Genomic DNA, 21,531 nt, shown 5'->3' with positions numbered 1-21,531 from the left:
TGCTAATGCCGCCTTCTCCATTCTTTGGCTGTATAATGTAGGCCAGTTTGCCTTCACCTGGAGGGGCATTCAGTATACTTGGCACCATTTGCCCCAGGGGTGGAAACACAGCCCAACCATTTGCCATGAGTTGGTCCAATCTGTATTGGAACAGGGTGGTGCTCCTAAACACCTGCAGTACATTGATGACATTATTGTGAGGGGCGATACAGCAGAGGAAGTTTTCACAAAAGGAGAGCAAATAATCCAAACTCTTCTACAAGCTGGCTTTGCTATTAAGCGAAGCAAAGTAAAAGGGCCTGCCCAGGAGATTCAGTTCCTAGGGATAAAGTGGCAGGATGAAAGTTGTCACATCCCAACAGATGTGATCGAAAAAATCACTGCCATTTCTCTGCCAACTAGCAAGAAAGAGACTTAGTCTTTCCTGGGTGTAGTAGGCTTTTGGAGGATGCACGTTCCAAACTACAGCCTCATTGTAAGCCACCTTTATCAGGTGACCTAGAAGAAGAATGATTTTATATGGGGCCCTGAGCAGCAGAAGGTTTTTGAGCAGATAAAACAAGAGATACCACGTGCTGTGGCCCTGGGCCAGTATGGACGGGACAGGATGTAAAGAACATCTTCTACATTGCTGGTGCTGGAGAGAAAGGTCCCACTTGGAGTCTGTGGCAAAGAGCCTCATGAGAGACCTGAGGCTGACCCCTGGGATTTTGGAGTTGAGCGTAAAAGGGGTCTGAAGAGTGCTACACTCCAACTGAGAAGGAGATCTTAGCAGTGTATGAGGGGGTTCGGACTGCTTCTGAAGTAGTTGATACTGAAACGCACCTCCTTCTGGCACCTCAACTGCCAGGGCTGAACTGAATGTTCAAAGGAGAGGTTCCCTCCACCCATCATGCTACCGATGCCACCTGGAATAACTGGATGGTACTGATTACACAAAGAGCGTGGATGGGGAACCTCAGCCATCCAGGGATCCTAGAGGTGATCATGGACTGACCTGAAGGTAAAATGTTAGGAACATCACCTGCAGAAGAGGTATCACATGCTAAAGAGGCCCCACCATACAATGAGCTACTAGAAAATGAAAGGAAATATGCCCTGTTCACTGATGAATCATGTCGTATTGTGTGGTATCATCGCAAACAGAAACCTGCTGTGTGGAGCCCCACATGACAGGTTGCAGAGGCCTGAAGGTAAAGGAGAACGAAGTCAGTTTGGAGAGGTAAAGGCTGTTCAGCTGGCCTTTGATGTTGCTGAATGGGAGAGGTGGCCAATGCTTTATCTTTATACTGACTCATGGATGGTGGCAAATGCCTCATGGGGGTGGTTACAGCAGCGGGAGCAAAATAACTGGCAGCAGAGGGGTAAACCTATTTGGGCTGCTGAACTATGGAAAGACATTGCTGCTCAAACAAAAGATATGGTTGTAAAGTTGCATCATGTGGATGCACACATGCCCAAAATTCGGGCTTCTGAAGAACAGCAAAACAACCATCAGGTTGATCCATCTGCCAAAATCGAGGTAGCTCAAATAGACTTGGACTGGCAGAACAAGGGTGAATTATTTCTACCTCGATGGGCCCATGAGACCTCGGGCCATCAGGGAAGAGATGTGACACATCAGTGTGCTGCAGACCAAGGGGTGGACTTAACTATGGATGCTATTGTGCAAGTTATTCACGACTGTGAAACATGTGCCATAATTAAACAAGACAAAAGGCTTAAACCTCTCTGAGAGGAAGGACGATGGCAAGTTAAATACAGGGAGGAGTGGCAGCTTAATTATATCACCTTGCCACACTCTCACAATGGTAAGTGTTATGTGCTTACCATGGTGAAGGCAACCACTGGGTGGCTTGACACATACACAGTACCCATACTACCACCTGAAACACCAAACTGAGTCTAGAGAAGCAAGTCCTGTGGCAACCTGGCACCCCAAGAGGAATTGAGTCTGATAATGGGACACATTTCAAACATTTCCTTATAGATACAGTGGGTTTACCATATCCTATGCCATAACCAGCTTCTGGTAAATTTATTGATACAATGGGTTGTTGAAAGCTATGTTGAAAACAATGGATGGTGGAACACTGAAGCACTGGGAAAAACATTGGGCAGAAGCCACTTGGTTGGTCAATACTACATATATGTATACATAGTATGGGATGTTCAATGTGTACCACAAGGGAATCTGATGCTGGGGGAGTGCAGTCAGTAATTCTTTGTATATATTTGTATGTAGACCTGTGTGTGTAATGCATTTTAATTTTTATTTGTATATATGTATGTACTTTAAGCATGATGTAATGATGTAGATTAAGGTGTGGAATGTCATGGTTTGGTAATTTTTTTGCTATTGGTATTCCACATCAGAACATCATGTGGAGCAGAGAGAAGAACTACACATCCCAGAGGACCTCAGTTTCAATAAGACTGTATTATATTGTGTAATCTTACATCCCAACATCATAGTTAGTAAGGTAAGTCTCCACCTCAGATTGTTGCTGCTGCTCTGTTTGTTTCCCTGAGCCCAGCTCCCGTCTCCCTACCCCTTTTTCCTTCCCATTAATGCGGGGCGGGGAGCCCATAGGCCTGCTAACCCCAGTCACGGACATAGATTGATCTAGATAACATAATGACACACTCCTGTGTGGATGCTCTGATGCAGCATCAGTTCAGAACTCCCTTTGAAGCTCTTACCACACTCAGGACACTTTCAGGGTATTTCTTTTGTGTGGATGTGCTGGTGGCGCTTCAAATCAGAACTCCTTTTGAAGCTATTCCCACACTCAGTACATTTAAATGGTCTCTCTCCCATGTGGATAAACTGATGGGAAGAGAAGCTGGAACTCCATTTGAAGCTTTTCCCACACTCAATACATTTAAAGGGTTTGTCTCCCGAGTGGACATTCTGGTGCAGTTTCAATTTAGAACTGCTTATGAAGGCCTTCCCACACTCAGTGCACTGAAAGGGTTTTACTCCTGTATGGATGCGCTGGTGGCACTTCAGTTCAGAATTGCTTTTGAAGCTCTTCCCACACTCAGGGCACGTATAGGGTTTCTCTCCCGTATGGATGCGCTGGTGGCACTTCAAAAAAGAACTGCTGGCGAAGCTCTTCCCACACTCAGTGCACTTAGACAGTTTCACTCCTGTGTGGATGCGCTGGTGGCGCTTCAAATCATAACTCCCTTTGAAACTCTTCCCACACTTAGGACATATAAAGGGTCTCTCTCCCATGTGGACGCGCTGATGGGAAGAGAAGCTGGAACTCCATTTGAAGCCTTTCCCACACTCAGGGCATTTAAATGGTTTGTCTCCTGAGTGGACATTCTGGTGCAATTTCAATACAGAACTGCTTTTGAAGCTTTTCCTGCACTCAGGACACTGAAAGGGTTTCAGTCCTGTGTGGATGCGTTGATGGCACTTCAAAACAGAACTGATTTTGAAGCTCTTCCCACACTCAAAGCACTTATATAGTCTCACTCCTGTGTGGGTGCGCAGGTGGAGCTTCAATTCAGAGCTGCTCCTGAAGCTCTTACCACACTCAGTGCACTTAAATGGTCTCTCTCCTGTGTGGATGCGATGGTGTTGGGAGAACTTGGAACTGCTTTTGAAGCTCTTCCCGCACATAGAACACTTATATGGTTTCTCTCCTGTGTGGATGCGCAGGTGCATCTTCAATTCATAGCTGCTTCTAAAGCTCTTCCCACACTCAGTACACTTAAATGGTCTCTCTCCTGTGTGGACGCGATAGTGGTAGATGAGGCTGGAACTGTTTTTGAAGCTCTTCCCACACTCAAGGCATATATATGGTCGCTCTCCTGTGTGGACACGTTGGTGTCTTTTGAGTTTAGAACTACATTTAAAGCTCTTCCCACACTCAGGGCACTTGTACATTCTCTCTCTTCTGTGGATACACTGCTGGGAAGTGAGGCTCCCACTGTCCGTGAAATTCTTTCCACAATCAGAGCACTCGGAGGCTCTCTCTCCTGTGTACATGCACTGATGGCCAGTGGGGTGGACTCTCCTTTTCATGCTCTCTGCAGAATCACAGAACTCGTAATGCCTCTTTGCTGAGTGCATGCACTGGTGGTTAGTGATGCTGGAATCTGTTTTAAAGCTTTTCTCACACTCAGTGCACGGATTCTGCTTTTTCATCCAGCACGCATCCTTGCTCCTGGTTTCCTCAGGCTGCTTTGGACCTATGGTGAAGTCCACTGGGTTCCTCAATGTCATTCCCAGACGCTTTCCCAGGGGCTTCTTGATGTGCTCACCTGGACCTTGCTGCAGGCCTTCATGGGCATCCCTTCTGATTTCTTCCGCAGAGATGTGACCCCACTGTCTATCTGCTACACAACTTCTCTGCAGAACCTCCTTTGCATTTTTGATCCCATCAGCTGCTGGATGACAGAGAAAATGCAGCAATAGCACACGGTGCCCAAAATAAAACAAAGGCAGAGAAGGCTCTTAGAGCCCCAACATTCCCCTTCCCTCCACCATCTCACCTGGGATGAGGTCTCCTGGCATGGCCTCAGGGCTACGCACATCTGGGATCCAGGGGTCTTCCCCACTTTCAAGCAGGGAGATCACCACGGGCTTGGGGGCTGGAAATGGAGCTTCAGGGAGAGAAACAGGGAACAAGAGAGCATTTCCCTCATTCTGGCACAGTGCCTGTTCAACAGCTCCACTCTGTCTTCCTCCCCATGGACAAACCACCCCTTGGGCCTGAATGTTGGAGCAAAGAATGATTTGACATCTGAACATTATGAAGGGATATTTTTTTTATATGTTCAACAGGTCATCAGCACCACTGTGTCCCTCCCCATGGAGAAAACAACATTTGGGTCTGAATGACACCGTGCCTACAGCTTCCCTTGGAGCAAAGAATGCTTTGACGTCTCTGAACATCATGAAGGGATATTTTTTCATTCAAATTAACTTTACAACAGCTTATTTATTTTCTTACAATCTACCAGAGGTCAAGGCATCAAAATGTTGACGGCAATTGCATGGAAAATCATAAATTCCAAAGCCGTAACCAGGGAGTCATCTGTGAGTTGGAGCTGGTGGCACCATGCAACACACAACACAAGGGCTGGTTTTCTCCCTCCTGGCTGATGCCTGCTTGCCAGCACTGACTCTGCAGCTTTGATCAGAGTGCCGTGCATACTAATCCCTTCTGAAACTCATGCTTCTCAGTATCTCCTTTCTTGCTGGCACTGCTGTGTTAGTCAATATGTAGCTGCATGGTGTTTATTCAAGGCCCGGCTTGCAGAGGCTCATTCTGCACAGTCAAAGGTGCCCTAACAAGGAGGAAAGGCAGACAAGCTCTCACCCAGCGAGGCCACGCACTGGTACGTCTCCAGCATCACGTCCCGGTAGAGCGCTCGCTGCGCAGGGTCCAGCAGCGCCCACTCCTCCCTGCTGAAATACACGGCCACCTCCTCAAAGCTCACGGGCTCCTGCAAGCAAAGAAGCACCTTGCTGGGAACAGCCAAGGCCCAGACAAACAGCTCGCACAGGACAGAACCTCCCATCCCAGCCGCTTCTCTGTCCCCAGCACACACATGCTGCGTGAGGGCATTTCCCTCTTCCCCTGCATTCACATCCCTGGCCATTTGGCCTCTCCTGCCTGCTTCCCCAACCCCTACCTCAGCTAGATGTGTTGCAGCCATTTGCTGCTCTCCTGCAGGCTGGGATGATCACGGCTGGAAGGCAGAAGTTGAACTGGAGCCTGCAGGGAGAAGAGAAATGGCAGGGGAGCTGTGAGAGAATGCAGCAGTCCCAGTCCCAGCTCAGCCCTTCTGCAGGGCGCTGCCTGGCCTTGCAGAGGAAGACAATGAGCTGCAGCACAGGAAACAGTCTGGCTCAAAGAGATGAACCGTCACAAAGCTGTCTCAAACTGGGAGGCTGAAACAACTGGTAGCTGACACTTAGTTCAACAGCCGAGACTGAGCTGGGGACTAAAGAGAAAGCAAGGCAAGGAGGCAGCCATCTTACCCCAAATCAGGGAGGAGCCCAAGTGCCCCTCCAGCTCTGCTGCACAGCAGCAGGCTACACTGCAGGACCGCCCTCAAGCAGGGCTGTCTCTGCAGCTCACAACTGCACAGAGATACCTTGCAGCTTGACGTCAAGACTCCTTCTCAAAACAGACTTTCTGTAAGACACCTGTGGTTACTTTGGAGCTTTCTTGTGTTCTCTAAGGTTCAGCCTTAGAGGGACTGTGCAGGTATGATTCCTTCCACACAAACCCTTGAGCACGCTTGGGACTAGGAGAGGATCCAGCCACATCCTAGTGAACAGCGATGCAAGAAACAGAGGCTCTGGTGGAATTTAGAACAAAGGGGGGCTAGAGGGAGATAGTTATATGTAGTTTGTAGGTGGGAAAAGGAATGATCTAGTTAGAATAACAAGGAATGGAGACAATGGCTCTGGGAGAGCAGGAAGGATGCAGATAAGAAGTGAGATCTCCCTGAGACACCTGGGGAGGAGAGGATTAGAAGTTTAAATATCAGAAGAGGAGTTGCATCTCCCTGATAAGATGGGCGATAACAAGAGGGGGGTCTGCATGCAAAAGAACTATTGAATATGTATCAGAATTTCGAGAACTCATTCACTATGTATTAGATGTACCTATATCTATGTCACGATTTTACAAATCGGTGTGCAAGTTTGGTTGGAGCTATCCCCCTTGCACCCGGCACTGCACAACTCTGGAATAAACATACCTGCTTTATAACCCATCTCTGGATTATAGAGTTTGATTCCGCAATCACTAGCACCTTACCTCTGTGGGCTAAAGACACGAGAAAGAAAGGGGAACTACTCTGAGCCTCGTGACTCGATGGGAGTGCCACCTGTAGGTGTGTGTGTATCCCTACCCTCTATGCAGTAAATAACCAAGTGTATCCAGCCACCTCCGATCCTGTTTGTCACTACTAAATCATTACAGCATATCCCTATTATATCAACAAATATAAGCCTGTTTCTCCCTTAGGAGTGTATACTGTGTTTCGATCCACCTGTGACCAATGGGGAAAGTCTGTAGGATGGCAAGAAGGGAAAAAAACTGACAACAAGAGACATTAAGTGCATCCCAAACTCTTCTGTGAATGACTGCTTATTGTCTACCTTTGCTGCAGGAATGGGAAAAGGGAGTTTTATTGGAGGTCTGAGTGGTGAAGAAAGTTGAGAATATACAACAAGGACAGTCTGTGCCAACTGGGGATCTTTAGACTGACAGCAAGCAAGCCGGCTGTTGGGGTACTAAGCTGTCTTTGCAAGGATTTATGAGTGCATACAGTAGTTCTGAGTAGATGGAGTGTTCTAGAACGTCTGAGTAAGGCCTGCAGATTAAGAGTTAGTGGGTGGGGTGTTTAGTTAGGTGTGTGTAGAGGCTCTCTCGCGTGCATCGGGTTTTGTGTAGAGGGTGTACGTGTCTGCACAGGATGTAGGATGGTATATAAGGAGTGTGACGCAGCGAAAAAATGAGAGAAGACATCATGGCATCCATGTTTGTGTCTCTCCCCCGGAAAGTCAAGGTCCTGGGATAAGTCAGGTTAATTTGCAGATACGTCAGTAGGCCACAGTTTGCCTTCACCTGGAGGGGCATTCAGTATACTTGGAACCGTTTGCCCCAGGGGTGGATACACAGCCCAACCATTTGCCATAGGTTGGTCCAAAGTGTACTGGAACAGGGTGGTGCTCCTGAACACCTGAAGTACATTAATGACATTGTTGTGAGGGGCGATACAGCAGAGGACGTTTTCACAAAAGGAGAGCAAATAATCCAGATTCTTTTACAAGCTATTAAGCAAAGCAAAAGGCCTGCCCAGGAAATTCAGTTCCTAGGTATAAAGTAGCACGATGGACATAGTCACATCCCAACTGATGTGATCGAAAAACTCACTGCCATGTCTACATCAACTAGCAAGAATGAGACACAGTCTTTCCTGGGTGTAGTAGGCTTTTGGAGGATGCACGTTCCAAACTACAGCCCTACACCTTTATCAGGTAACACAGAAGAAGATTAGTTTTGGATAGGGCCCTGAACAGCAGAAGGCTTTTGAGCAGATTAAACAAGAGGTACCCTGTGCCGTGGCCCTGGGGCCAGTACGGATGGGACAGGATGTAAAGAACATCCTCTACACTGCTGCTGGAGAGAAAGGTCCCACTCGAAGTTTGTGGCAAAGAGCCTCAGCAGAGACCTGAGGCTGACCCCTGGGATTTTGGAGTTGAGCATACAAGGAGTCCGAAGAGTGCTACACTCCAACTGAGAAGGAGATCTTAGCTGCATATGAGGGTATTCAGGTTGCTTCCGAAGTAGTTGGTACTGAAACACAGCTCCTTCTGGCACCTTGACTGTCAGTGCTGAACTGGATGTACAAAGGAGAGGTTCCCTCCACCCATCGTGCTACTGATGCCACCTGGAGCAAGTGGATTGTGATGATTACACAATGAGCTCAGATGGGGAACCTCAGCCTTCCAGGGATCCTAGAGGTGATCATGGACTGGCCTGAAGGTAAAAAGTTTGGAACATCAGCAGCAGAAGAGGTGTCATAGTATCATAGTATCATAGTCTCATGCGGGTTGGAAGGGACCTTAGAGATCATCGAGTCCAACCCCCCGGGATTCGAGCCTCCTGTGTAGCAGAGCGGCACTTCTACCACTTGCGCCACAGGGGGGATTCACGTGCTAAAGAGGCCCCACCATACAACGAGCTTCCAGAAAATGAAAAGAAATATGCCCTGTTCTCTGATGGATCATGTCACATCGTAGGGAAGCATCGCAAATGGAGCCCCACACAACAGGCTGCAGAGGCTACTGAAGGTAAAGGAGAATCAAGTCAGTTTGCAGATGTAAAGGCTGTCCAGCTGGCCTTAGATGTTGCTGAATGGGAGAGGTGGCCAATGCTTTATACTGACTCATGGATGGTGGCAAATGCCTTATGGGGGTGCTTACAGCAGTGGGAAAAAAGTAACTTGCAACGGAGGGGTAAACCTATTTGGGCTGCTGGACTGTGGAAAGACATTGAAACCCGAAGGTACGGTTGTAAAGGTGTGTCATGTGGATGCACACGTGCCCAAGAGTCGGGCTACTGAAGGACAACAGAACAACCATCAGGCAGATTGAGCTGCCAGAATTGAGGTTTCTCAAATTGACTTGGACTGGCAGAATAAGGGTGAGCTATTTCTAGCTCGATGGGCTCATGAGACCTCGGGCCATCAGGAAACAGATGTGACATATAAGTGGGCCGGAGACCGAGGGGTGGACTTAACTATGGACACTATTGCGCAGGTTACTCATGACTGTGAAACACGTGCCGTAATTAAACAAGCCAAGAGGTGAAACTTCTCTGTGGGCAAGGACAATGGCAGAAGGTTAAATACAGGGAGGAGTGGCAGGTTGATTATATCACCTTGCCACCATCTCACAATTGAATAGTGAAAAAAGACCGCATAGTAGATGAAAAGGGAACACTTTGCTACAGAAAGGGAAAGGGGGCCTCACTAAGGCAAAGGGTAGTTACAGATAGATAGTTTATGTTAAGGGGGGGCAGAGAGGGGGAATTGCAGACACTAATTTTGAGAAAACAAGGAGATGAAGGCCATGAAGAGAAGGATGGAAGAGCCCCAGAACAGTGTGGTGATTAGATGTCCACAGAGCAAGCTGGAATGAGTTTGGGGGTGCCCCTCCCGCAGGGTCGAAAGTTTACAGCGAGGAAGATGATGAGCCTTCATCCCACAACCACCCCCACAACTCAGTACACATACGCAAGGGGGGAGGGACTGCATGCTAATGCGGTCTCATGAATATAATTAATATGTATCCAAATTCCTGCAAACTATTGATTATGTATTAGTTCAGCCTATATCTGTTGCACATTTTGTCCTAACGGTGTGCAAGTAAGGTGAAGCTATCCCCCATGCACCAGGGTGTATGCGCATCACTCATTAAACATACCTGCTTTATAACTGCTTCGTGGTTATGGAGTTGGATTACGCAAGTCACAATGGCAAGTATTATGTGCTTACCATGGTGAAAGCAAACACTGGGTGGCTTGACACATACACAGTACCCATACTACCACCTGAAACACCGCACTGAATCTTGAGAAGCAAGTCCTATGGTGACGTGGCACCCAAGAAAGATATGAATCTGAAAATGAGACACAATTCAAACGTTTCCGTGACATGGCACCCAAGAAAGATATGAATCTGAAAATGAGACACAATTCAAACATTTCCTTATAAAAACAGTGGGTTTATCATATCCCCTACAGTGACCAGCTTCTGGTAAAATTGAACAATGGGTTGTTGAAAGCTATGTTGAAAGCAATAGATGGTGGAACACTGAAGCACTGGGAGAAGCATTGGGCAGAAGCCACTTGGTTAGTCAGTATGAGAAGATCTGTCAATCATGAGGGTCCTAGCCAATCCAGCCCCCTGCACAATGTAGAGAGAGATAAGATCCCTGTAGTACATGTAAAGAACATGTTGGGAAAAGCTGTTTGGGTCCTTCCAGCCTCTGGAAAGGGCAAACCACTTGGTGAAATTTTTTTTGCCCAGGGACCTGGGAGCACTTGGTGGGTGATGCAGAGAGATGGGCATGTTCAATATGTACCACAAAGGAATTTGATGTTGGGGCAGTGCAGTCAGTAATTCTATGTATATATATGTAAATAGACCTGTGTGTGTCATACATTTTAATTTTTGTTTATTTATATGTATTTTAAGCATATTATAGCGATGTAGAATAAGAGATAGAATGGCATGGTTTGGTAATATTTTTTCTATTGGTATTTCTCATCATATCATCATGTGGAGCACAGAGAAGAACTACACATCCCAGAGGACCTCAGTTTCAATTAGACTGTATTATATTGTGTAATCTTGCATCCCGACATCATAGTTAGTAAGGTAAGTCTTCCTCCTTAGATTGTTGCTGCTGCTCTGTTTGTTTCCCTGAGCCAGTTCCCATCTCCCTACCCCTTTTCCCTTCCCATTTTTGGGGGGCGGGGAGCCCAAAGGCCTGCTAGCCCCCTGTCATGGACATACATTCATCTAGATAACACCGTGAAACTCTCCTGTGTGGATGCTCTGAGGCATCTTGAATTCTGAACTCCCTTTGAAGCTCTTACCACACTCAGGTCACTTTAAGGGTCTCTTTTCCATGTGCATGCTCTGATGCAGCATCAGCTTAGAACACCTTTTAAAGCTCTTCCCACACTCCGAACACTTAGAGGGTTTCTCTCCTTTGTGGATGCACTGGTGGCGCTTCAAATCAGAACTCCATCTGAAACTTTTCCCACACTCAGGACATTTAAAGGCTTTGTCTCCCGAGTGGACATTCTGGTGCTGCTTCAATTCAGAACTCCTTCTGAAGCTTTTCCCACACTCAGGACACGTATAGGGTTTCTCTATATGTATGGATGCGCTGGTGACACTTCAAAACAGACTTGCTGATGAAGCTCTTCCCACACTCAAGGCACTTAAATGGTCTCTCTCCTGTGTGGATGCGACGGTGGTAGGTAAGGCTGGAACTTTCTTTGAAGCTCTTCCCACACTCAAGGCACTTATATGGTCTCTCTCCTGTGTGGACGCGATGGTGGCAAGTGAGTTTGGAACTGCTTTTGAAGCTCTTCCCACACTCAGTGCACTTATATGGTCTCTCTCCTCTGTGGACGCGATGGTGACAAGTGAGTCTGGAACTGCTTTTGAAGCTCTTCCCACACTCAGTGCACTTATATGGTCGCTCTCCTGTGTGGACAAGTTGGTGCCTTTTGAGTTTATAACTATCTTTGAAGTTCTTCCCACACTCAGCACACTTGTACAGTCTCTCTCTTCTGTGGATACACTGCTGGGAAGTGAGGCTCCCAGTGTCCGTGAAATTGGGGTGGACTCTCCTTTTCATGCTCTCTGCAGAATCACAGAACTCGTAATGCCTCTTTGCTGAGTGCATGCATTGGTGGTTAGTGATGCTGGAATCTGTTTTAAAGCTTTTCTCACACTCAGTGCACGGATTCTGCTTTTTCATCCAGCACGCATCCTTGCTCCTGGTTTCCTCAGGCTGCTTTGGACCTATGGTGAAGTCCACTGGCTTCCTCAGTGTCATTCCCAGACGCGTTCCCAGGGGCTTCTTGATGTGCTCACCCTGACCTTGCTGCAGGCCTTCATGGGCATCCCTTCTGATTTCTTCCGCAGAGATGTGACCCCACTGTCTATCTGCTACACAACTTCTCTGCAGAACCTCCTTTGCATTTTTGATCCCACCAGCTGCTGGATGACAGAGAAAATGCAGCAATAGCACACGGTGCCCAAAATAAAACAAAGGCAGAGAAGGCTCTTACAGCCCCAACATTCCCATTCCCTCCACCATCTCACCTGGGATGAGGTCTCCTGGCATGGCCTCAGGGCTACGCACATCTGGGATCCAGGGGTCTTCCCCACTTTCAAGCAGGGAGATCACCACGGGCTTGGGGCCTGGAAATGGAGCTTCAGGGAGAGAAACAGGGAACAAGAGAGCATTTCCCTCATTCTGGCACAGTGCCTGTTCAACAGATCCACTCTGTCTTCCTCCCCATGGACAAACCACCCCTTGGGCCTGAATGTTGGAGCAAAGAATGATTTGACATCTGAACATTATGAAGGGATATTTTTTTTATATGTTCAACAGGTCATCAGCACCACTGTGTCCCTCCCCATGGAGAAAACAACATTTGGGTCTGAATGACACCGTGCCTACAGCTTCCCTTGGAGCAAAGAATCTCAGAACATTGTGAAGGGATATTTTTTCTTTCAAATTAACTTTAAAACAGATTACTTATTTTCTTACAATCTACCAGAGGTCAAGGCATCAAAATGTTGATGGCAATTGCATGGAAAATCCTCAATTCTATAGCAGTAACCAGGGAATCATCTGTGAGTTGGAGCTGATGGCACCATGCAACACACAACACAAGGGCTGGTTTTCTCCCTCCTGGCTGATGCCTGCTTGCCAGCACTGACTCTGCAGCTTTGATCAGAGTGCCGTGCATACTAATCCCTTCTGAAACTCATGCTTCTCAGTATCTCCTTTCTTGCTGGCACTGCTGTGTTAGTCAATATGTAGCTGCATGGTGTTTATTCAAGGCCCGGCTTGCAGAGGCTCATTCTGCACAGCCAAAGGTGCCCTAACGAGGAGGAAAGGCAGACAAGCTCTCACCCAGCGAGGCCACGCACTGGTACGTCTCTAGCATCACGTCCCGGTAGAGCGCTCGCTGCGCAGGGTCCAGCAGCGCCCACTCCTCCCTGCTGAAATACACGGCCACCTCCTCAAAGCTCACGGGCTCCTGCAAGCAAAGAGGCTCCTTGCTGGGAACAGCCAAGGCCCAGGCAAACAGTTCACACAGGACAGATCCTCCCATCCCAGCTGCTTCCCTGTCCCCTGCACACACACGCTGGCTGAGAGCACCTCCCTCTTCCCCTGCATTCACATCCCTGGCCCTTTGGCCTCTCCTGCCTGCTTCCCCAACCCCTACCTCAGCTGGATGTGCTGCGGCCATTTCCTGCTCTCCTGCAGGCTGGGATGATCACGGCTGGAAGGCAGAAGTTGAACTGGAGCCTGCAGGGAGAAGAGAAATGGCAGGGGAGCTGTGAGGGAATGCAGCAGTCCCAGTCCCAGATCAGCCCTTCTGCAGGGCACAGCCTGGGCATACAGAGGAAGACAATAAGCTGCAGCACAAGAAACAGCCTAGCTGAGAGAGATAAACTGCCACAAAGCTGTTTCATACTGGGAGGCTGATGCAACTGGTAGCAGACACTTAGTTCAACAGCTGAGACTGAGCCGGGGACTTACGACAAAGCAAGGCATGGAGGCAGCCATCTTATCCCAAAACAGGGAGCAGCACAAGTGCCCCTCCAGCAGGCTGCACTACAGGACCTGCCTTCAAGCAGGGCTCTCTGCAGCTCACACCTGCACAGAGATCCCTTGCAGCTTGACATCAAGACTCCTTCTCAATAGTGATCTTCTCTAAGGCACCTGTGGTTACTTTGGAGCTTTCATGTGCTCTATAAGGCTCTGCCTTAGAGGGACCGTTTGATTCCTTCCACACAAACCCTTGAGCAAGTTTGGGACTAGGAGAGGATCCAGCCACATCCTAGCTCCTTACCTCTGTGGTCTGAAGACATGAGAAAGAAAGGGGAAGTACTCTGAGCCTCGTGACTCAATGGGATGGCCTCCTGTAGCTGTGCGTGTAAACCTACCCACTATGCAGTAAATAACCAAGTGTATCCAGTCACCTCAGAAGGGGAGTTTTATTGGAGGTCTGAGTGGAGAAGAATGTTGAGGACATACAACAAGGACAGGCTGTGCTGACTGGGGGATCTTTTGACTGACTGCAAGCACGTCTAAATGGGACGGCTACCCAGGAAAGAGCTGCAAAAATACTGTTAGAAAATGGTATGGCCATCCAACCATCCAGCAGGAGGTGCAGAAAAGCACCTGGTTCATGGAAGAACACTGTAAATGCAGCCCCCAACACACAAACACAGCGAGCCTCAGCGCAGATGGCAGCTGCCAGCAGAGCAGCCTGCTAGAGCACTGCCTCTACAGATCAGCAAGGGGAACACCTGGTGGCAAATGGATAAAATCCTCTGGCAGATGTCCGTACATCCTCTCAGGAGTGGAAGTAGCCTTGGGCTTGCTGAAATCAACCAAGCCCTCATAAAAGGGTTTGGAAAAGTACTTTGTGAAGGAAAATGATGTAGTTCTCAAAACCACCTGCTGCTGATGTTACCTAAAAGTGATGAGGGCTCACATTCCTTGCGTAAGGAAATGCAAAATGGCGAGGAATCAACTGGATCATACACACTTCTCAACTAAACAGGATGACTTCCTTAAACACATTAATAAATCAACAAAACATCCAACCATACGGAGAATATTTTTCCATCTCCTGAGAAGAGAGAGTATCTGACAGCATTGCAGCCAGACCAGCCTGTGATGGTCACAACCACAACCAGCCGATGCTGTGCTGGGAAATTTAAGCGAACCAGGAAGGAAACTTACCAAATAGTAGCAGTGCTAAACAGAACAATAATGGCATCGTGGACTTATCCCTCTTTGTGATGCCAAAGACAATGCACAACACACCAGGAAACACTCCAGCAATAACAGATGAAAGGCCATAAAACTGCAGTACACCGACTGCGCTCATTAGCAGGGAACGCTCTCAGCAGCGCCTGCCCTTTGCAGAAGGCACCTGGGCTGTGCTTTACTGACCTGCTGCTGCTCGGCCGTGTTCTCAACGCGTGCTCCAGTCAGCCCACAGGCTGCCAGCTTCTCATCGTCTGTTCCAGAGCCCAGTGCCGGAGCTGCTGCAGATGCTGAACGTGCTCAGGGCCCGCAGCTGTGCGCTCAAGGCATCTGCAGCTGCCGGGACAGCCTGAACAAAAGCCTTGCCAGGGCTTTGCACAACCCCAGCTGAGCCATCAGGCAAGCGCTCAGCAAACAAAAGGTAACGCCATTTCAAGGGTCGCCAGAGGCACGTGTTGCCCGCAGGGTCCCCGAAGAGAAGCTGGGGGCTGCCGGGGAGGAGGAGCAGGGCGAGTGCAAATTTCCACTTGGAGGCTTCACATTAAGACACTCCAAAGGAGGCATCGGGGGGTTTAAAGCTTCCGTCAATCCACGCGTGCAGAGCTGCAGAGCGAGGCCGTCTCGTGTCTCCCGTGGCCCAGAGGAAGAACTGCAGCCCCAGCTGCGCTGTGTTACAGAGATCCAACCGGGCAGCAGAACACGCTGACCTCCTCTGCTCCCTTCCTCACTGTCCCAGCTCCCAGCCCGTTCCCGTGCCCCTCGGAGCCCAGCCCGGGCTGCATAAACTGCTGCCCTGGTTGCAGCCCGTCTGGGCCAGCAAACCTGCTGCGCTGAGCGGGAGCTGGAGCCGGGACCAGGGTCCCGCCTGGGGTACGGCAGTGCGGGTTCCGCCCCGTCCGGGGCCGCTCCCCGCTCCTCTCCCGGTGCTGCTGGCAGGGGGCAGGAAGCGTGCGCTCCTCTGCACGAGCCACGAAGGGCACCTACCTTGGGTGCGGAGCAGGCTGCTCCCAGCTCTGGTGCAGGTAGCCGGGCTCCTCGGAGTCGCGTAGAGCAGAGGACGCCGAGTGCCCTGAGCCCGGAGCTGGCCGCAGGACGGCCTTGGTGCACCTCCTGCCACCGCGGTGCTGCCCGGATGGCTTCCAGCCAGGCTCTCGCCTCTTCCGCACAGGCTCAGGAAGGCAGGAATTCCCACAACGATCACGCCCAGAGCTCGTTTTCATGGCACATCTGCCCCCGGGGGATGGCGATGGGAAGGGGTGCAGGGGAGGAGGGAGGGAGGAATGGGGGCTGTGTTTTGTTACGCTAATGAAGCATCGCTTTCTGCCGGCTCTCTTTGCTTCCTTCGGTGGGGACATTCGCACACCCTTGTCATCAGGCATCCCTCCCTTGCTGTCCTGGCGTTCCTGTTACTCCTAACCCCCACGAGTATGTCCCAGCAAGAGGCAATCTCCGGTACAGCACCAGAGGACATTCTGTGTTGAACAGAACTCTTGCAATGGAACCGAGCTGTGGCTAGGAGCTTTACCCAGAAGCTGCTGTAAGAATACGACTTTCCCCAGATCCTTGTCTAAGGGTCCTAATAAGTCTTCTGTGCAGTGATACCTTGCGGTTCTGTGTGGGTTTGTGGTCCGTATGGCTGGCCATACCTACCCAGTGGGAAATTGCATTTAGGAAAGCAGGATATTGAAGTTCGTTTTCTGGTGGATATGGGTGCTTCTTACTACCCATAGATGGTTTTGTAACAGTAGTAGATGCTACTGCCCAACGGGAAAAGGTTTCCTTTTTTGGATTAATTAAACATAAGCTAAGAAAACAAGCAGGAATACAGAAATTCTTGTACCTGCCAGGTTACTCTGGCAAGAAATTGAATAAAACTGGAGCTAAGAGTGCAACGATATTGACTGATTAAAAATTGTAACTCTGGCTTTAACACAAACTGGGCAAAACAATGTTGTACCCCCAGGAGTTACAGCAATCTCAAATATGATACACTTAGTGGTGTGGGCATCAGGGCCAAAAATGAAGCCCTAAATAGAAGTTAAAAGCAAGAGCTTGCCTAGTCAGGGTAAAGCGGTGCCCTTTGAGGGTATGGGACTGTAGGAGGATAAAAGAAATAATAGGTAACTTTTTTGGAGTTTGGATTCCAATTTTGATAGCAAGTGCTGTAGTTTGGTACAAGACTTGAGGGCAAGTACTAGAATAGTTGAATGGATACACTCAGTGGTGGCAAATCCATGCACTTTATTAACCAAGTTAAGGAACGAAAAGATGGAGTTTGCCTTCTGGATTTGAGGGATGTCTCTTCTGCCTGGTTTGGCCAAAGGAAGCCCAAGGTTATTTGCCTTTGAATAGGAAAGCCCTGATATGGGGAGAAGAGTCTCAGTTAACCTGGACAGTGTTACCCAGGGTTGTGAGAACAGCTGAATGATGGTCAACTCATGAGCCTGAGATCTGGGATCCTCCATCCTAGGGTGGAACTTTACTGCAGCACGTGGCTGCCACAGCAACAAAAGGACTGTGTACAATAGACTGAGAGTTTGCTGAGTTTCTTGGTTTACAGAAAGCACAAATAACTCAACAGCAAGTGACATATTTGGGAAATGAGATTACAGCTGGACTTTGAACCTTAAGGACTGCCAGGAAAAAAGTCATCTGCCAAACCCCTGAGCTGCAAATTGCCAAGGAAGTGAGTAAGGGATGGCCAGGGTGCCTGAGGGCGGTGGCTGCACTGGTACTTGTGGGAATAAAAGAAAAGCTGTTCAGAGCAGCAGCTGTGGAGCAAGATAAACAGCATGAGAACCAAGGACACCTCTGCAAGGAGAAGAAGGGTCTCACAGCTCTGATTGGATACGTGCCTGCATGGACAGTTGAAAAGGGTTCTGTAGAATGCTCTGTTGACATGTAAAGGTGGTTGGGAAAGTTGTAAGGGCGGACGGGAAAGTTAGAAAATAACAACTTGTGAAGGTCTATAAGGGATGTGAGAACTTGTAATAAACGATTTGGATCGTTCACATCTGAGTCCGTGCCTCAAACGCTGCAAATGTGGTGCTGATAGGTTGATGGTTGGACTTGTTCTTAGAGGTATTTCTAACCGTAATGATTTTTTTATTCTATGAGGGTTAAGGACTCCAGGACAGTATCAGTGAATACTTCATTCATGGCTTGAAAGCTGAAGCTTGAAGCTGCTGAGGTTGAATGAGGAAGAGTATGTCCTTTGATGTGGTTGAAAACTGATCTTGAACAGACTTTCTCAACAGGATACTCTTTGGTTGGGACAAATACAGAGGAGTGTATTTGTGATTTTTCTTGCGCAGGGTCAGTGATCACTGTCTGCACAACAGTTTTAGGAAACAAGAAAAGAGAAACAAAAAAAACTGCACGGGACCTAAGTAAAATGAATTCTTAATGACTGACTGTGCTAGTGAAACATATTGAGTAGCTTGAAGCTTAACACAAAGGAGTTAATTGCTTTGTTGTATGTGACTATATGAAGGGTTGCTGTAAAGAAGAATAGTAAACTTGTTATATGGCAAACAGGCTATGAACTAGTGGTTGTATCAGTTAGGAAGATTCGTGTTAGTTACTGCCTTTGAGTAGTAAAGCTTGTAGAGCTTGGGAAGAATAGGTTGGAAAAGCTACAGAATTTTCATCAGTAACAGCTTAGACATATATTGGGGTTAGTCTAGTTATGGATTTTATTGCTGTAAGACATGAGGGACGGGCAAAATGACTTGTTCCTAGTCCCTCCCAGTGCTGTTATTCTGTGCTGTTTGTGTGTTTTCAGAAATCTATGTATTACTTACTATTGTGCCTTTGTTCTTTAGTTGTCATTAGTTGTGGCAAGGGTGACAGCCCTTTCTTCACTCTGTTTCCTTACTGTAGAATTAGGAAATTTACAAAGAGGAAAAACGTGAATAGTCAGGAATATTTTGGAAAGTGTTTCCACTGTTAAACACTTCAGAATTTCTCAGAAATTCTGCTTCCCAGCTGTAAAGAAAAGGCTTGTGCATAATTTCAAAGGGTTGAGAATACTTAATCCTGAAATTGTTTATTGGTTTTTTACTCTGTTTTGGCCTTGTACTTTGTCTCCAGTAGTATGTAGTTGGCACTCAGAAGTAATTTGATTCAGCTTGTCCTTCTGCACTGTTTGCTTTCTGTTCCGTTGTGCTGCTTTGCCTGTGGAGTCCTCTAGTCTGAGATCTGTTGTCTCACCTTGCCTGAATTCTGCCTCAACTGAATAGACATAGATTCAAAACCTGTGTTGCATTATTTTCTGGTTTCAGAAGTGTCCAGTCTTTTACTAGATAGACTTTCCTGGTTTTGAGTAACTTGCAAAACTGAGAGTATTCCTGCCTGCTTCCCAAGAGTCTCTGTTTTTCAGACAAGGTTATGTTAACAAATCCATGAAACCCCAATAGAAATTCTGGACTCTTTGCTGTGTGTCTACTTGCATCTTCTGCTTTCTGCCCTTGTCTTTGTGATGTCTTCGTTTTGCACATCCTCTTTATTTGTCTTACTTGAGTAAATGAATCCATCTGTCACAATCTTCTCACCTGGATGTCTGAAAGTTCTCTTCCCGGCAGGGGATTTATTTCACTGTTTACCTCTTAACTTTTGTCCTTCCATTTCCTTCTCTGTTACTTTGGTTTTATTTGCTGCAACGCTTCCTCCTCTTTATTTTCAGGAGTACTTCTAATCTCTTAACATGAACTGTGTGTTCCTGTACTTCAGGTTCTCTTCAAAGATTTTTTCCATATCTCTTCTTTGACTTTGATTAATGTTAACTGTTGAGATTTTTCTGGATGTATTCCCAAGACTCAGTCTGAGGTTTAAAATCCATCCAGTAGTACTACTGAATTCAAGTCTGCAATTCAGAATTGCATCGTTTGTAGAGCAGGGCCTTTTTAGAATTGAATTCAGTGGGATGTGAACAGAAGACTCAGGACAGCAGGGTCTGTTTTAGTTGGATAAGGCTTTTGGTTAACTCTTCTCATTCCTGTAGATATGGATTTATCTTGTTTCATCTACATGCAAAACTTTGTAGTGTAATCAGTTACATAAAAATACATTCTCTTCTCTTCCTGTGTTTCTAGTTCTGTCTTAGTAATTTTCTTGAAATGTGTTAGCACAGTCCTGCTTCATGTAGTTCCTGTCCTTGTTTTTCTGTTCCTCCTGCTTTCCCTAGTCCTGTTCTGATAACCTCAGAAGTACTCTCTGTTCTTCTTAATTTCTTCATGCCTAAATAGAATTGTCTCCTCAACACCAAATCTGAAATGTTTTTGTGTTATCTTAGCAGCCCAAAAGTAAATACCAGGTTAGTTTTTATGAGAATTTCCTTCTGAGCTTGGTTTACCAGAAGAGCTCAGGAAAACTAATGTTTATTAAAAATCAGTGTATTCTGTAACTCCACCACGTTCGGCATAGTGCAGTTTAGGTTCAATGGAATACAGTATTCTCCTGAAGCTTTGAGATGTTTGTCTTTTTGATTAATGGAAATGGTGGAAAGCATTGTACTTGAATTGCAGGTGTTGTGCTTCTTCCAATGATTATGAAAATCAGCTGTATTGTCTGGTGCCTTGGGAAAAATACAGCAGGAATTGAAAAGTCCTGCCAGGTTTCATGCTTTTGTTTTGCATGTGGTAGTATTGAGCTATTAAGAAAGACTTCAAATGTTGTGCGGTACAGCTCGTATTTCCTATCTGCTTAAAGGGAGAAGCAAAGTCTTTGATACTGCTACATCTGTTGGATGTGAAGCTTTAATTAAAAAGTTCTTTGCTTTGTTTGGTAGCAATAGCTAAATATCCTGTTGAAGGAAATGTAACTTTTTTTAATCAGGGGTGATTAAATTCTTATGATCACGTTAGCAGATGTTTTGGGACAGATCTTAAACGAAAGTTTTAACAGTCATATCTGTTTCCATTGCTTACATGTCCATTACCAGTAGTTGTGGGTCTGTTTAACATGTTTTTCTTTGCTCCGTGTAATTATTATTTTTTCAACAAAATAACAGTACTTTGTGCTTTTACTGTGCATTCTGCTATTATCTTATTGTAAAACATGAGACCCCATTGTAATATATCTATGAAGGCTGCTCTGAAAGTAATGCCTCCTATTTTATTATGTCAGCCCATGACATCAGAGGCAGATGTTAGTGAGATGGCAGTAGAGGTTGAACCTCCCCGCCAGTATTCCATTACATATTATTACTGTGCAATGAAAGCTTTGCTTCTATCATAAGCATGTATCCTTCTCAGTGTCTAGCTTCAGCAGTAGAGGTTTTCACAGAGCTCTGAGAGCAGAGCTACACTTTAAAACCGGTGAGTCTGCCCCATGGGTTGGAAGTGATAAGCTTGGCTTTTGTTTGTAACTTTGAGACAGCTGCTCAAGAGTGGGGTTATTCTCATGTGTGCATTAACAGATAGCTTATTACCTGCTGGTGAAGATTAGTTAAG

The 21,531-nt window shown here is 47.1% G+C and overlaps 1 pseudogene across 1 annotated transcript; it reads right to left on the bottom strand.

Moving 5' to 3' along the window:
* Window positions 1-2,421: 2,421 nt before the first annotated feature.
* Window positions 2,422-13,989, bottom strand: LOC146756808 (uncharacterized; annotated as a pseudogene). Its single transcript, XR_014937378.1, has 9 exons — window positions 13,524-13,989; window positions 13,182-13,334; window positions 12,388-12,658; window positions 11,127-12,279; window positions 7,079-7,140; window positions 6,792-6,800; window positions 5,340-5,625; window positions 4,510-4,620; window positions 2,422-4,404 (listed from the first exon to the last, which is right to left on the bottom strand). The product of XR_014937378.1 is annotated as an uncharacterized LOC146756808 (transcript).
* Between the last annotated feature and the right edge of the window lie 7,542 nt (window positions 13,990-21,531).

Source organism: Coturnix japonica, chromosome 26 (assembly GCF_054131305.1).
Source record: "Coturnix japonica strain WE chromosome 26, WE-NBRP24, whole genome shotgun sequence".
NCBI classification, from domain to species: domain Eukaryota; kingdom Metazoa; phylum Chordata; class Aves; order Galliformes; family Phasianidae; genus Coturnix; species Coturnix japonica.
Note: the sequence above shows the minus strand (reverse complement) of the source record. Positions and strands in the feature narration are given on the sequence as shown.